The sequence below is a fragment of the Trachypithecus francoisi genome, unplaced genomic scaffold (assembly GCF_009764315.1).
Source record: "Trachypithecus francoisi isolate TF-2019V2 unplaced genomic scaffold, Tfra_2.0 Lachesis_group0, whole genome shotgun sequence".
Classification (NCBI taxonomy): domain Eukaryota; kingdom Metazoa; phylum Chordata; class Mammalia; order Primates; family Cercopithecidae; genus Trachypithecus; species Trachypithecus francoisi.
In genome coordinates, this window is record NW_022681453.1 from 79,358,977 (window position 1) to 79,377,572 (window position 18,596).

Sequence of the window (18,596 nt, forward strand, 5' to 3'; positions counted from 1 at the left end):
GTTTGTATTTCTGTGGGATCAGTTGTGATCTGTTTATCATTTTTTATTGCATCTATTTGATTCTTCTCTCGTTTCTTCTTTATTAGTCTGGCTAGTGGTCTATCTATTTTGTTGATCTTTTCAAAAAGCCAGCTCCTGGATTCACTGATATTTTGAAGCATTTTTCATGTCTCTATCTCCTTCAGTTCTGCTCTGATCTTAGTTATTTCTTGTTTACTGCTAGCTTCTGAATGTGTTTGCTCTTGCTTCTCTAGTTGTTTTAAGTGTGATGCTAGGGTGTCAATTTTAGATCTTTCCCACTTTCTCCTGTGGGCATTTAGTGCTACAAATTTCTCTCTAAACACTGCATCAGCTGTGTTCCAGAGATTCTGGGATGTTGTGAATTTGTTCTCATTGGTTTCAAAGGCTTATTTACTTCTGCCTTAATTTCGTTATTTACCCAGTAGTCATTCAGGAGCAGGTTGTTCAGCTTCCAAGTGGTTGTGCACTTCTGAGTGAGTCTCTTAATCCTGAGTTCCAATTTGATTGCACTGTGGTCTGAGAGACTGTTTTTTATGATTTCCATGCTTTTGCATTTCCTGAGGAGTGTTTCACTTCCAATTATGTGTTCGATTGTAGAATAAGTGCTATGTGGTACTAAGAAGAACGTATATTTTGTTGATTTGGGGTGGAGAGTTCTGTTGATGTCTATTAGGTCCACTTGGTCCAGAGCTGAGTTAAAGTCCTGAATATCCATGTTAATTTTCTGTCTCCCTCATCTGTCTATTATTGACAGTGAGGTGTTAAATTCTCCCACTATTATTGTGTGGGAGTCGAACTCTTTTTGTAGGTCTCTAAGAACTTGCTTTAGGTATCTAGGTGCTCCTGTATTGGGTGCAAACAAATTTAGGAGGGGGTGCAGCAAGATGGCCGAATAGGAACAGCACCAGTCTCCAAGTCCCAGCGCGAGCTACACAGAAGACAGGTGATTTCTGCATTTTCTACTGAGGTACTGGGTTTATCTCACTAGGGAGTGCCAGACAATTGGTGGTGGTCAGCTGTTGCAGCCCGACCAGTGAGAGCTGAAGCAGGGCGAGGCATGCCTCACCTAGGAAGCACAAGGGGGAAGGGAACCTCTTTTCCTAGCCAGGGGAACTGAGACACACAACACCTGGAAAACTGGGTAACTCCCACCGCGATACTGTGCTTTCAGCAAACGGGCACACCAGAAGACTATATCCCAAACCTGGCCAGGAGGTTGCCATGCCCACGCAGCCTTCCTCATTGTTAGCACAGCAGTCTGCAATCTAACTGCAAGGCAGCAGCGAGGTTGGGGGAGGGGCACCCGCCATTGCTGAGGCTTAAGTAGGTAAACAAAGCCCTGGGAAGATCGAACAGGGTGGAGCTCATAGCAGCACAAAGAGGCCTGCCAGTCTCTGTAGACTCCACCTCTGGAGACAGGGCACAGCTAAACAACAACAACAACAACAACACAGCAGCAGAAACCTCTGCAGACGCAAACGACTCTGTCTGACAGCTTTGAAGAGAGCAGTGGATCTCCCCACACGGAGGTTGAGATCTGAGAACGGACAAACTGCCTGCTCAAGTGGGTCCCTGACCCCTGAGTAGCCTAACTGGGAGACATCTCCCACTAGGGGCAGACCAACACCCCACACCTCACACGGTGGAGTACACCGCTGAGAGGAAGCTTCCAAAGTAAGAATCAGACAGGTACACTCGCTGCTCAGCAGTATTCTATCTTCTGCAGCCTCTGCTGCTGACACCCAGGCAAACAGGGTCTGGAGTGGACCTCAAGCAATCTCCAACAGACCTATAGCTGAGGGTCCTGACTGTTAGAAGGAAAACTAACAAACAGGAAGGACACCCACACCAAAACCCCATCAGTACGTCACCATCATCAAAGACCAGAGGCAGATAAAACCACAAAGATGGGGAAAAAGCAGGGCAGAAAAGCTGGAAATTCAAAAAATAAGAGCACATCTCCCCCTGCAAAGGAGCGCAGCTCATCGCCAGCAACGGATCAAAGCTGGACAGAGAATAACTTTGACAAGATGAGAGAAGAAGGCTTCAGTCCACCAAACTTCTCAGAGCTAAAGGAGGAATTATGTACCCAACGCAAAGAAACTAAAAATCTTGAAAAAAGAGTGGAAAAATTGATAACCAGAATAATTAATGCAGAGAAGGTCATAAACGAACTGACAGAGATGAAAACCATGACACAAGAAATAAGTGACAAATGCACAAGCTTCAGTAACTGACTCGATCAACTGGAAGAAACAGTATCAGTGATTGAGGATCAACTGAATGAAATGAAGCAAGAAGAGAAATCAAAAGAAAAAAGAAGAAAAAGAAATGAACAAAGCCTGCAAGAAGTATGGGATTATGTAAAAAGACCAAATCTACGTCTGATTGCGGTGCCTGAAAGTGAGGGGGAAAATGGAACCAAGTTGGAAAACACTCTTCAGGATATCATCCAGGAGAACTTCCCCAACCTAGTAGGACAGGCCAACATTCAAATTCAGGAAATACAGAGATGCCACAAAGATACTCCTCCAGAAGAGCAACTCCAAGACACATAAGTGCCAGATTCACCAAAGTTGAAATGAAGGAAAAAATCTTAAGGGCAGCCAGAGAGAAAGGTCGGGTTACCCACAAAGGGAAGCCCATCAGACTAACAGCAGATCTCTCGGCAGAAACTCTACAAGCCAGAAGAGAGTGGGGGCCAATATTCAACATTCTTAAAGAAAAGAATTTTAAACCCAGAATTTCATATCCAGCCAAACTAAGTTTCATCAGTGAAGGAGAAATAAAATCCTTTACAGACAAACAAATGCTTAGAGATGTTGTCACCACCAGGCCTGCCTTACAAGAGACCCTGAAGGAAGCCCTAAACATGGAAAGGAACAACCCGTACCAGCCATTGCAAAAACATGCCAAAATGTAAAGACCATCGAGGCTAGGAAGAAACTGCATCAACTAACGAGCAAAATAACCAGTTAATATCATAAAGGCAGGATCAAGTTCACACATAACAATATTAACCTTAAATGTTAATGGACTAAATGCTCCAATTAAAAGACACAGACTGGCAAACTGGATAAACAGTCAAGACCCATCAGTCTGCTGTATTCAGGAGACCCATCTCACATGCAGAGACATACATAGGCTCAAAATAAAGGGATGGAGGAAGATCTACCAAGCAAATGGACAACAAAAAAAAGCAGGGGTTGCAATCCTAGTCTCTGATAAAACAGAATTTAAACCATCAAAGATCAAAAGAGACAAAGAAGGCCATTACATAATGATAAAGGGATCAATTCAACAGGAAGAGTTAACTATCTTAAATATATATGCACCCAATACAGGAGCACCTAGATTCATAAAGCAAGTCCTTAGAGACTTACAAAGAGAATTAGACTCCTACACAATAATAACGGGAGATGTCAACATCCCACTGTCAACATTACACAGATCAACGAGACAGAAAGTTAACAAGGATATCCAGGAATTGAACTCATCTCTGCACCAAGCAGACCTAACAGACATCTATAGAACTTTCCACCCCAAATCAACAGAATATACATTCTCCTCAGCACCACATCACACTTATTCCAAAATTGACCACATAATTGGAAGTAAAGCACTCCTCAGCAAATGTACAACAACAGAAATTATAACAAACTGTCTCTCACACCACAGTGCAATCAAATTAAAACTCAGGACTAAGAAACTCAATCAAAATGGCTCAACTACATGGAAACTGAACAACCTGCTCCTGAATGACTACTGGGTACATAACGAAATGAAAGCAGAAATAAAGATGTTCTTTGAAACCAATGAGAACAAAGATACAACATACCAGAATCTCTGGGACACATTTAAAGCAGTGTGTAGAGGGAAATTTATAGCACTAAATGCCCACAAGAGAAAGCTGGAAAGATCTAAAATGGACACTCTAACATCACAATTAAAAGAACTGGAGAAGCAAGAGCAAACACATTCAAAAGCTAGCAGAAGGCAAGAAATAACTAAGATCAGAGCAGAACTGAAGGAGATAGAGACACAAAAAACCCTCCAAAAAATCAATGAATCCAGGAGTTGGTTTTTTGAAAAGATCAACAAAATGGACAGACCGCTAGCTAGACTAATGAAGAAAAGAGAGAAGAATCAAATAGAGGCAATAAAAAATGATAAAGGGGATATCACCACGGACCCCACAGAAATAAAAACTACCATCACAGAATACTATAAACACCTCTACGTAAATAAACTAGAAAATCTAGAAGAAACGGATAATTTCCTAGACACCGACACTCTTCCAAGACTAAACCAGGAAGAAGTTGAATCCCTGAATAGATCAATAACAGGCTCTGAAATTGAGGCAATAATTAATAGCCTACCAACCAAAAAAAGTCCAGGACCAGATGGATTCACAGCTGAATTCTACCAGAGGTACAAGGAGAAGCTGGTACCATTCCTTCCGAAACTATTCCAATCAATAGAAAAAGAGGGAATCCTCCCTAACTCATTTTATGAGGCCAACATCATCCTGATACCAAAGCCTGGCAGAGACACAACAAAAAAAGAGAATTTTAGACCAATATCCCTGATGAACATCGATGCAAAAATCCTCAATAAAATACTGGCAAACCCGATTCAGCAGCACATCCAAAAGCTTATCCACCATGATCAAGTGGGCTTCATCCCTGGGATGCAAGGCTGGTTCAACATTCGCAAATCAATAAACGTAATCCAGCATATAAACAGAACCAAAGACAAGAACCACATGATTATCTCAATAGATGCAGAAAAGGCTTTTGACAAAATTCAACAGCCCTTCATGCTAAAAACGCTCAATAAATTCGGTATTGATGGAACGTACCTCAAAATAATAAGAGCTATTTATGACAAACCCACAGCCAATATCATACTGAATGGGCAAAAACTGGAAAAGTTCCCTTTGAAAACTGGCACAAGACAGGGATGCCCTCTCTCACCACTCCTATTCAACATAGTGTTGGAAGTTCTGGCTAGGGCAATCAGGCAAGAGAAAGAAATCAAGGGTATCCAGTTAGGAAAAGAAGAAGTCAAATTGTCCCTGTTTGCAGATGACATGATTGTATATTTAGAAAACCCCATTGTCTCAGCCCAAAATCTCCTTAAGCTGATAAGCAACTTCAGCAAAGTCTCAGGATACAAAATTAATGTGCAAAAATCACAAGCATTCTTATACACCAGTAACAGACAAACAGAGAGCCAAATCACGAATGAACTTCCATTCACAATTGCTTCAAAGAGAATAAAATACCTAGGAATCCAACTTACAAGGGATGTCAAGGACCTCTTCAAGGAGAACTACAAACCACTGCTCAGTGAAATAAAAGAGGACACTAACAAATGGAAGAACATACCATGCTCATGGATAGGAAGAATCAATATCGTGAAAATGGCCATACTGCCCAAGGTTTTTTATAGATTCAATGCCATCCCCATCAAGCTACCAATGACTTTCTTCACAGAATTGGAAAAAACTGCTTTAAAGTTCATATGGAACCAAAAAAGAGCCCGCATTGCCAAGACAATCCTAAGTCAAAAGGACAAAGCTGGAGGTGTCACGCTACCTGACTTCAAACTATACTACAAGGCTACAGTAACCAAAACAGCATGGTACTAGTACCAAAACAGAGCTATAGACCAATGGAACAGAACAGAGTCCTCAGAAATAATACCACACATCTACAGCCATCTGATCTTTGACAAACTGAGAGAAACAAGAAATGGGGAAAGGATTCCCTATTTAATAAATGGTGCTGGGAAAACTGGCTAGCCATAAGTAGAAAGCTGAAACTGGATCCTTTCCTTACTCCTTATACGAAAATTAATTCAAGATGGATTAGAGACTTAAATGTTAGACCTAATACCATAAAAACCCTAGAAGAAAACCTAGGTAGTATCATTCAGGACATAGGCATGGGCAAGGACTTCATGTCTAAAACACCAAAAGCAACGGCAGCAAAAGCAAAAATTGACAAATGGGATCTAATTAAACTAAAGAGCTTCTGCACAGCAAAAGAAACTACCATCAGATTGAACAGGCAACCTACAGAATGGGAGAAAATTTTTGCAATCTACTCATCTGACAAAGGGCTAATATCCAGAATCTACAAAGAACTCAAATATACAAGAAAAAACAAACAACCCCATCAAAAATTAGGCAAAGGATATGAACAGACATTTCTCAAAAGAAGACATTCATACAGCCAACAGACACATGAAAAAATGCTCATCATCACTGGCCATCAGAGAAATGCAAATCAAAACCACAATCAGATACCATCTCACACCACTTAGAATGGCAATCATTAAAAAGTCAGGGAACAACAGGTGCTGGAGAGGATGTGGAGAAATAGGAACACTTTTACACTGTTGGTGGGATTGTAAACTAGTTCAACCATTATGGAAAACAGTATGGCGACTCCTCAAGGATCTAGAACTAGATGTACCATATGACCCAGCCATCCCATTACTGGGTATATACCCAAAGGATTATAAATCATGCTGCTATAAAGACACATCCACACGTATGTTTATTGCGGCACTATTCACAATAGCAAAGACTTGGAATCAACCCAAATGTCCATCTGTGACAGACTGGATTAAGAAAATGTGGCACATATACACCATGGAATATTATGCAGCCATACAAAAGGATGAGTTTGCATCCTTTGTAGGGACATGGATGCAGCTGGAAACCATCATTCTCAGCAAAGTATCACAAGAAGAGAAAACCAAACACCGCATGTTCTCACTCATAGGTGGGAACTGAACAATGAGATCACTCGGACTCGGGAAGAGGAACATCACACACCAGGGCCTATCATGGGGAGGGGGGAGGGGGGAGGGATTGCATTGGGAGTTATACCTGATATAAATGACGAATTGATGGGTGCTGACGAGTTGATGGGTGCAGCACACCAACATGGCACAAGTCTACATATGTAACAAACCTGCACGTTATGCACATGTACCCTAGAACTTAAAAGTATAATAAAGAAAAAGAAAAAAAAAGGCCTATGTCAATTTAAAAACAATAGACATATATGAAGTGATGTCTAACAAATATACAAAGGCAATTTAATCAGGAAGGATTTTTTAATGAATAGTTCTATAACAATTGTATCTCCATATGTAAAGAAATGAATCTCAACATTTACCCCCCAGAAAAATAAAATAAAATAAATTTAGGATAGTTAGCTCTTCTTGTTGCATTGATCCCTTTACCATTATGTAATGCCCTTCTTTGTCTTTTTTTATCTTTGTTGATTTAAAGTCTGTTTTATCAGAAACAAAGATTGCAACCCCTGCTTTCTTTTGCTTTCCATTTGCTTGGCAAATATTCCTCCATCACTTTATGTTCCGCCTATGTGTGTCTTCGTACATGAGATGGGTCTCCTGAGTACAGCACACCAATGGCTCTTGACTCTTTATCCAATTTGCCAGTCTATGGCTTTTAATTGGGGCATTTAGCACACTTACATTTAAGGTTAATATTGTTATGTGTGCATTTGATTCTGTCATTATGATGCTAGCTAGTTATTTTTTCCATTGGTTGATGCAGTTTCTTCACAGTGTCAATGATCTTTAGAATTTGGAGTATTTAAAAAACAAGTTGAAGCATTTTTGCAGTGACTGGTACTGGATTTTCCTTTCCATGCTTAGTGCTTCCTTCAGGAGCTCTTATAAGGCAGGCCTGGTGGTGACAAAATCTCTCAGCATTTGCTGGTTGGTAAAGGATATTATTTCTCCTCTGCTAATGAAACTTAGTTTCACTGGATATGAAATTCTGGGTTAAAAATTATTCTCTTTAAGAATGTTGATATTTGTCCCCACTCTTTTCTTGCTTTTAGGGTTTCTTCAAATAGATCCGCTTTTAGTCTGATGGGCTTCCCTTTGCGGGTAACCCAACCTTTCTCTCTGGCTGCCCTTAACATTTTTTTCCTTCATTTCAACCTTGGTGAATCTGATGATTATGTGTCTTGGGGTTGCTCTTCTCGAGGAGTGTCTTTGTGGTATTCTCTGTATTTCCTGAATTTGAATATTGGCCTGTCTTGCTATATTGGGGAAGTTCTCCTGGATAATATCCTGAAGTGTGTTTTTCAACTTGATTCCATTCTCCCTGTCACTTTCAGGTATACCAGTCAGACATAAGGTTGGACTTTTCACACAGTACCATATTTCTTGAAGGCTTTGCTTATTCCTTTTCATTCTTTTTTCTCTAATCTTGTCTTCATGCTTTATTTCATTGAGTTCATCTTCAATCACTGATATCCCTTCTTCTGCTTGATCAATTTGGCTCTCGATACTTATGTATCCTTCACAAAGTTCTTGTGCTGTGTTTCTCAGCTCCATCAGGTCATATTTGTTCTTCTCTAAACTGGTTATTTAGTTAACAATTCCTCTAAGGTTCTTGGCTCCCCTACATTGAGTTAAAACATGCTCCTTTAGCTCAGAGGAGTTATTCCTCACCTTCTAAAGCCTACTTCTTTCAATTTTTCAAACTAATTGGCTATCCAGTTTTGTTCCCTTGCTAGCAAGGAGTTGTGATCCTTTGGAGGAGAAGAGGCATTCTGGTTTTTGGAATTTTCAGCCTTTTTGTGCCAGTTTTTCCTCATCCTCATGGATTTATCTACCTTTGGTGTTTGCTGTTGGTGACTTTTGGGTGGAGTTTTTGCAAGATTGTCCTTTTTGTTGATGTTGATATTATTCCTTTCTGTTTGTTAGTTTTCCTTCTAACAGTCAGGCCCCTCTGCTGCAGTTCTGCTGGAGTTTGCTGGAGGTCCACTGCAGACCCTGTTTCCCTGGGTATCACCAGCAGAGGCTGCAGAACAGCCAAGATTGCTGCCTGCTCCTTCCTCTGGAAGCTTTGTCCCAGAGGGGCACCCGCCAGATGCCAGCCAGAGCTCTCTTTTATGAGGTGTCTGTAGACCCCTGCTGGGAGGTGTCTCCCCATCAGGAGGCATGGGGGTCAGGGTCCCACTTAAGGAGGCAGTCTGTCCCTTAGCAGAGCTCGAGCACTGTACTGGGAGATCTGCTGCTCTCTTCAGATACGGCAGGCAGAAACGTTTAAGTCTGCTGAAACTGCGCCCACAGCTGCCCCTTCCCCCAGGTGCTCTGTCTCAGGCAGATGGGAGCTTTATCTATAAGCCCCTTCCTAGGGCTGCTGCCTTTCTTTCAGAGATGCCTTGCCCAGAGAGGAAGAGTAGAAGTGTAATAGCTGTCTCACTAGTGCTGAGAAACACAAAATCCCTAACCACCTTTCTCATACAAAATTGTAAAGTAATCCTCTTATTGCCATGTCATTCATTGCTCAAAGCTTTCAATTACTTTCCGTAATGCAACAAATTAAGAGAACAAAATGATTAGAAATAATTTATATCATATTTCTATACAAGTCTTATCTCACTCCATTATCCCTAGAATGACTGGAGTTTGCATCATTTCTACAATGCATTCTTTACATTGTATGTTGTTCATTACATGTTCATTCATTGTATGTTTACATTGTATGTTGTTCATTATACTCCCTCTACCTGGATTTACATCTACCTCACCAGTCAAAATGCTACTCTTCATTCAAAAGGTGACACTAATGCCACTTCTCTTATGAAATCTTTTAGTTACTCCCCAGACAATGGTAATCTCTCTATCTTTTAAATTGCACCAAGTGCCTTGCCAAGACTGCAGCTTCTGAAACTGAACAAAGCAAGGTGTGAATCCATTTACACCACTTACTTAGCTCAGTAGTCTAGAGAGAGTTACATAACTCCTTTACCTCATTTTTCTCATTTGCAAAATGATTTTCTCATCTATAAGTACAAAAAATAATGTTTGCTTTTCAAGATAATTATAAGAATAATATAAATCACATAGCAGAGAGCCTGACACATGATATATGCTAAGTTAATAGTACCTATTGCTATTACTATTAATTGTACAATCTTCTATACCTTTGCCAGATGGGTACTAAGAGTCTTAAGCCAAAAATCAGGAAGCCAAAGCAGGTAACTTAGAGAACAAGAGCAAATTCATAAGTGGTAAAGGAAATCCAAAACAGGTCAATGTTTTAGAATGTTCACAATCAGCCCGGAGCTCAGACCAAATACTGACCAATCTTTAAAAGTTGTTTTGATTGAACTGTATGAGTTCTTGCTGGATATGTGAAAGTTTCTGCCATTAGAGTGCCTTAATAATGTCAAGTTAAATTTTGTGGCAGCATTGTAACCAACTATTTTGTCATTGATTATCTAATTGATTGACATATCTTTGCTTGTACCACAATCTAAAAATTTCCTATGTTTATAACTCAGCTCTTCACTTTAATTATCAGCTTATTGGGGGTGACCATACCATGTCCTATCATTCATTTTATCCTACTTAGATCTGTATATAGTAAATAATAGGCATAAATAAAGCAATTGTTGGTTTGGACCTAATCGTATGCAAGCAAACAAAGCAAACATTATTGACATTTGTGTAATGCTGGCATTTCTCATAGAGAAATAGTGAACATCACTATCTAAGCAAAATATTAGAATCACTATTGGGCTATTGCCTTTAGATAGTGTATCATATGGGGAATGTTTCCTACTCCTTGTACGCATTTCCTCGTCTGTAATCTAACATAAGACAGAAGAGTTCATGTGCAAAGCTGAAAAATCATCTCTACATATGTAGATATTAATACTTAAACGAGAAAAAATACAAAGAAATCTTTACCTCAGACTAAAAGTTGTTTTGAATTTTAGGTTATTGTTTTCTTAAAGTCATGCAAGGTAGCTTCTAAACAAAAGTTTTACCCAGAAAATTTTTATTCAGTACCTATTACATTCATAAATTTTCCTATATGCTATTAAAGATGAAAAAAGAATAACATTTCAAAACTTAGTTGTAAGAATGAATATGTAAAAGGTTCAATTAATTAAATACTAAAATGAATTATAAAGCTAATAGAGAGGAATAAGGGAGCAAGAGCATACCTTGGGGTATGCTGGAAGGGGAAATAGCACTTAAATGCTTAAAAGTATTTAGTATTAAAAGCACTTAAATGCTTAAAAAATATTTAGTACTTGAACATGCACAAGAAGAAATAAAGAATATTTCATGTAGAAGGAACAATATGAGAAAAGATATATCTGTATGAGTGCATGGTTTGTGGGTGTTTGTGCATTTGAGTGACATGAGATCATGTATATTCTAGTCAAATTAAGGTTTCTTTTTATCTTGCTATGGAGCTATATGCTGCTACAGTTGTCATCTTAAAAGTGGGTGTAAAGGCAGCTTCTCCCCCTCTCTCACCCATTTGTTCCTGTTAACATTGGTAAGTGTAATTCATTAATCACATTAATTGTCATCTTATTGTATCTTAGATATGCTTAATCTCCCTTCAGCTATTTCCTCAAGTCTTCTATTTAACTGTTTTCTAATTCCATCATTAACCACTGCAGCTAAATAAACATATCCAAATATCCTTTAAGATTTCACTAAGATTTGGCTCGCTCACTCACCACCCTGTGATTATGAAAACCCTGTCCTCTCCAGGCCTTCTCACAGGGCTGGGGTAAGGTATGTGTTCACAGGTCGGGGTGTTCAGAGCAGATCAGGATGGTAATACTTTCCTAGTCATCAATGTTCCCATTATCCAGCTCTTACAGAACTCTACATTTCAGTATCCCTTTTTCAGCTCCCTTCTCTCTGGAACTTACTTACTTACTTACTTACAAAAAAGAGTATAGTTCTTTTTTGTTTTGTTTTGTTTTTTTTTTTTGATACTTCTGTGATACCATCTCACCCTCTCTTTCCCTTACTCCACTCCCCAAATAAAACTCATAAAGGACTTCTGTGAATGTAATAGTCTATTGACATTTGCATCAATGGAAGGGATTTATATCACAGAATGAATCCAGTAGTTTGCTAGGGCTGCCATAACAAAATATTATAGACTAGATAGCTTAACAGAATTATAGTTCTTATAATTCTAAAAGCTAGAAGTCTGCGATCAAGATGTTGGCAGATTTGGTTTCTCTTAAGGGCTCTCTCCTTGGCTTACAGACGGCTGCCTTCTCACTATGTCCTCACATGACCTTTTCTCTGTGTGCATGCATCCCTGGTGTATCCAGGTTTCTTCTTATACAAACACCTATCAGATTGGATTAAGGCCCACCCTAACTGTTTCATCTTAACTTAATTCTCTTTTTAAAAGTTAGTGGTTTTAAATTCTATCTCCAAATATAGTCACATTCTGAGGTACTTGGGCTTAGGATATCAACCTATGCTTTTAAGGAAGACAATTCAGTGCATAACAGCAAGAAATTTCAAATTCTGTATCAGGCATCCTTCCTAACAGTAAGAATTTCTCTTGGGTGGTCTAATTTCTCTAGAAGTTTTGACTTCTGTATACAGAAACTCCAGTGCCAATCGGTAACATTTTTAGCAGTCAGCTATATGAAAGTGGGTTAAAACTGAAGTTTATTCTTTTCAGAACATACTGACTCCAGAGTTTCTCTACTAATTATTTACTAATTTAAGTGAGATGCTCCACTACATCTGTTAAGCACTAAGAACTTTTCAACTTGTAATTGGGTTTGCACATAGCACAAGTTGACACTACGGGGAAGCCACATTCAGTCCCGGGATTCAGACTGCCTGAGCATGCATATTTGTTCATGTGGTATCAGAAAGAGGTCAGTGAGGAAAAAAACAAAACAAACAAACAAAAAAAAAAAACCACTCTTGTGTTTTAAACACAGAGAACTTAATATAAGGAAGTAGTTAGAGGTAATAAAGAGATGAAAAGCCAAGCAGGGCATAGAAAAGTAACCAAATGATCAGAAACAGCAGAAAGCCAACTCTAGGTCCTGAAGGAATACAGCAGGGAGGTCGTATCACCAAAAATTAGAAGTTAGGGACACCCAAGTGGAGCTAGAACCACAGCAGGATTTCCCTGGTGGAAGATGGGTATTAAAAAGGAGAGCTGTTCTGGCAGGACTTGCTACCCTGAAAGAGACATAGCCCACACCAGAAACTGCTAACTCAAGAAATATCCTGGTTTCTCTACTTCTGCAACCTTCTGATATTCCACCAGTGTCTTATATTGGTTGAACACATCTGGAAGGCTGAAAACACAATATAAGCAATATATAGCATAAACAGACAAGTTAGCAGACATAATAGGGCAGGAAATGGATCTTAGTGCAAACCAGCAATGACCAGAAATGTTTTCATGGGGAATTGGGATAGCATCAAGAGTCTGTCTTTCAGGTTATACTCTCAGGTATAATGAATGGATTCATGCCTGAATTCTATAAAAGAATGGATGGGAGAATTTTAAAACACCGTGAAAGGAGATCTTTATACCAAAATCTCAATATACTATTAGAGAATGTAGCTCAGGCAGAATAATGGCCCACCAAAGATGTTCATGTACTAATCCTTGACATTTGCAAGTATGTCAAAACGGACTTTGCAGATATAATTAAAGACCTTAAAATGGGGTGACTATCCTGTGTCATTCAGGTATGCCCAGTCTAATCAAATGGGTTCTTAAAAGCATCAACCTTTTCTAGCTGTAGTCAGGAAGAATGGTCAGAGATGCAATATTGCTGGCTTTGAAGGTGGAGGAAGGTGGAAACATGCCAAGGAATATGGGTAACCTCTCGAAGGTGGAATATGCAAGGAAACAGATTCTCCATTAAATCCTTGAGGAAAGAATGGGCCCCTAACACCTTGAGTTGAGTCTGGTGTAGGATTTTTTATCTACCAAACTGCAAGATAATGAGTGTTTATTGTTACAAGGCACTGAGTTTGTTATGGCAGCAATAAAAAATTAATACATAAAACCAACAGGTCTTCTGGGTATCAATAACAAAATTTAACTCAAATAAGTTATAGAAATAAAAGAAGCATTGTCTAACCTCTATATGGAAGGCAAGGTGGCTTTGGTGCATTGTGGTCTCCAGAGAAGTCAGCATCAGCATAATGAGAACTGTGGAATGTGCTAGTAGTGTCTGATGAAAGGTAGAGCAGCCTAGAAAAAAGTAGCCTGAGGGTGAGCACTGAAGATCAGTTGAGGTAGCTTTGAAAGCTGAAAATATTTCAGCAGGAAGCACCATCAGGATTGCCAGAAGTATTAAAGGACTTAGCAAGTACCATGCAATGATGCACAGAAGTCCTTTGTGAACACACATGCAATGCATGGTAAAAAATTTTGAAGGTACTCTGTTTTTTTGTTTGTTTTGTTTTTGATGGAGTCTCACTCTGTCATCAGGCTGGATGGCAGTCGTGCGATCTCAGCTCACTGCAACCTCTGACTCCCGGGTTCAAATGATTCTCCTGCCTCAACCTCCTGAGTAGCTGGGATTACAGGTGTGCACCACCATGCCCAGCTAATTTTTTATATTTTTAGTGGAGACGGGATTTCATCATGTTGGCCAGGATGGTCTTGATCTCCTGACCTCATGATCTGCACGCCTTGGCCTCCCAGAGTGCTGGGATTACAGGCACCACGCCCAGCCTCCATTCTTTTATTCTTAATCTCCCTAAAGCCTTTAGTTTGGGGTATCTAAAAAAGTATTGACCAGAAGTCCTCTGGTAATAAACTGTAACATAACATTGTGCTCAAAACACAATTTTGAAAGATTAAGAGATACTTTAGAGAGACAAATTAGTTGCTAGCAAAACAGGATAAAGAGTAGTTACTAATTGTTTTTCCACACTCCTGTAGCTCGGGAATAAATCAGAGGCATAATAATTTGTTTATGGAAGAATGTAGTTAGTATGTTTTATGTTTGTCCTGAAACTGGTTTTGTGACCTAATCCTGAAAAATAGAATTAAAAATATTATTAATTCTTACAAATAATCCTCCAAAAATATGGTTTGGAATTTAAACATTGTGTCTTATTACTTTTAAGTAATTGTACAATTCTACGAAGATGCATTCCTAAGGAATATCTATCCTACTCTCTCTAAAACACTCCCTTAACCAAATCTGACTCTGTTTTCCCTGTATCTTCCTTTACATTGCAGGGCAAAATGTAGTGGTTAGGTAATAGAAGAGAAGATAGATAAAAAGCACTTAAACTTTTTACAATACCGGTACCAATGGGAATGAGCTAAGTACTACTAGAGAAATACGATCTCTTTATCTCAAGTGAATTATTTCTTAAACTAAAATGTTTGATAGTCAAAGAAATAAACCAAGTCAGCTTTCCAGTCTAGAACCTTACAATGTCTTTATGATGGAAATATATTCTTTAGACACATTTTGTCTTCAGGATAAAAGTTTGGTAAAAGATTTGATTTTAGCAAACAAAATATCAAAGCAAAACTAGTGACTATTTTACAAAATACATGAGCCCTAAAGTTAAATGAACTCCACTTCTCCACCTTAACTTACCTTTTGCTAATGGTCATCTACTTAATGTCCCCATCCTTGATCACCTCTAAGCCATGGCAGTGACCTCATTTCTCACAGTACTTACAATGACAGTTTGTGTGTTAATATTATGCCTTTTGTGTTGAATTGCTTCCACTCCCCAGGGACATGATCACTTTTTAGAATTTTTACTACACATAATACCCATAGCTAATATCAGGATTCAGGAGTAATCAAGAAAAAAGGCAAAGATTGAAGTAATTTCCAGAATGCTACAAAATTTGTGATATTTAATCAGTGCTACAATGCTTGTTTGGACAGCATAAAAGCTGCAGCTTGTTAAACTTAGTCAAGTATATAATTTTGGGGACAAGAAATTTTTTAAGTGAATTAGTTTAAAAAATGTAAAACAATGTAAGGTGTTTGTACTGACTCAAGAAAGATATATAGGATAAAAAGTAAAAACCAGGGCAACAACACTCACTGTCACAAGTTTTATTTATTTGTTTGTTTGTTTGTTTATTACAAGATAGGGCTTCACTCTGTCACCCAGGCTGGAATGCAGTGGTCCAATCATGGCTTACTGTAGACTTGACCTCCCAGGTTCAAGTGAGCCTCCCACCTTAGCCTCCCGAGTAGCTGGAACGACAGGTGAATGCCACAATACTTAGCTGATTTTCTTTGTTTTTTTTTGTAGAGATGAGATCTCATTATGTTTCCCAGGCTAGTGTCACAAGTATTATTTAACTTTTTATTCTCAAAGTCCTAGTCAATTCTATTAGAAAAGAAAATGAGGTTTTATATCTATATATACATATATAGATATATATATAGAGAGAGAGAAATTAAAAGAGAAAGTGATCATTAAATATTGATGGAATTACATATGTAGAAAAATAAGAGAAACAGCCAAAATATTACAAATGTAGAAAATTTACTAAAGCAGTTACTTATGAAATTAATGTATAAAGTCAATAGTACCATATGTGCAAAGAATCTATTAGAAAATTATATAAATATTTTTATGAAAGCATATGCAGGTGGGAATATATTTAATAAACGTGCTGGTTCTATAAGAAAACTCTAAAAATAAGGAAGAAAAATGTTTTAACTTTTATTTTAAGTTCAAGAGTACAAGTGTAGGTTTGTTACATAAGTAAATTTGTGCCATTCGGGTTTGTTGTACAGATTATTTTATCACCCAGATATTAAACTTAGTACCCATTTGTTACTTTCCTGAAGGGAAGAAAACTTAAAATAAGATATATCATGTTTCTGGATAGAAATGTTCAGTATTGTGAGATATAAGTTCTCCATAGTTCACTCTATAAATGTTATACAATCTCAATTAAAATAGCATCGATATGTTTTCAATTGGAAAACCTTAGTCATATACACCATAAATAAGACTGACAACTCAGCACTCTCATATACCGTTAAAGCACCTTTCTAGAGAGGAGTTTGGCAGTAACTATCAAATCTTAAATCTCACAACAAATGATCTAGTAATGCGACTGCTAAAAATTAACCCTCTGCATTTTCTCATGACAGTTATAATACCAATATAAAAATATCTTCACAACCTTGTTTGCAATAGTAAAAAAAATACCATCAATAGGGCACTGGATAAATCTGATTTTTGTATATATAAACTCTTAGTGATTACTTTAGGATTAAATATACACACACACACACACGTATTGAGACAAACGTGAAGAAGACTTTTTGTTTTTGCATTGTGTAATTCACTGTTAGGTGAGTTTTATTACCTGGTAAATGTAAAAGTATATTGACCAGGGTTACCTTTATGGTGGACCAACAGTCATTTAAAATTTCTTCTTTCTTCATCCATGTCTATTTTATTGCTTGTGGTTAGAGAATTTGTTTTTTATAATCTCATTTAGAATTAGCAGATATTCTTTACAGCATATGAACATGCTTGATGTTAATGAATGTTTCATGGACATTTAAAAATTGTATATCTTCTGTTTGGTGGTACAAAATTATATATACAAACAGTATATTGAATACAGTTATAGTGTTATTCAAACAACTTATTTTACTTATTATTTCCTTCATCTGTAAATTTTCAAGAGAGGTGAATTAAAGTCCCCCATTAAAATTATTGATTTGTTTATTTCTGTGTTTAAGTTTTTCTTTATATTCCTTGACCTTATGATGACAAGAAAATAATGATTAATAAAAATTAAAACTGTATCATTCATTAACTTCTTAATGTAAAATATTTCTTTTTCCCCTGTAATGTAGTAGAGCTAGTCTATTTTTCAAATATTAATAACATCATGTTTTTTGAAGTACGTACTAGGTACACTTTTGTTCCAAACTTATATATTATTAAAATGTTGCCACCTAAATGTAAGTCTTTGAAAATATAATGTTTAATGAGTCTTTTTTAATTTTATTTCTAATGCACTTTACTTTTTCTGAGTGATACTTAATGTCTCCTACTTTTGTTTTAGTGTTTCATTTTGGTTTTTGTAATGGATCTTTTTGCTGACTTCCATTCCTTTTTCATGTTGCAGAGTTATGTCGCCAAATCATCTTTTTATTCCACAAAGTTTGTGTGAGTGATGAACATTTTGAAGTCCTGTCTCTGCAAAAATGAATATTTTACCCACAAACTTGATTATAGTTTGACTAGGTGGAAAATTCTGTGTTAAGAAATCATTTATCGGCCGGGCGCGGTGGCTCAAGCCTGTAATCCCAGCACTTTGGGAGGCCGAGACGGGCGGATCACGAGGTCAGGAGATCGAGACCATCCTGGCTAACACAGTGAAACCCCGTCTCTACTAAAAATACAAAAACTAGCTGGGCGAGGTGGCGGGCGCCTGTAGTCCCAGCTACTCGGGAGGCTGAGGCAGGAGAATGGCGTAAACCCGGGAGGCGGAGCTTGCAGTGAGCTGAGATCTGGCCACTGCACTCCAGTCCGGGCGACAGAGCGAGACTCCACCTCAAAAAAAAAAAAAAAAAAAAAGAAATCATTTATCCTTTTGACGTTATTTTTCAGTGTCTTCTAGTAGCCAGAATTGTAGGTGGGACTCCTGATACCACCGATATTCTTGATCTTTTGTAGGTGTGTACTTAGTCTGCTACTATTCCAAGTTAGAGTAAAAAGACTAAAACAAGCAAAAAAAAAAAAAAAAA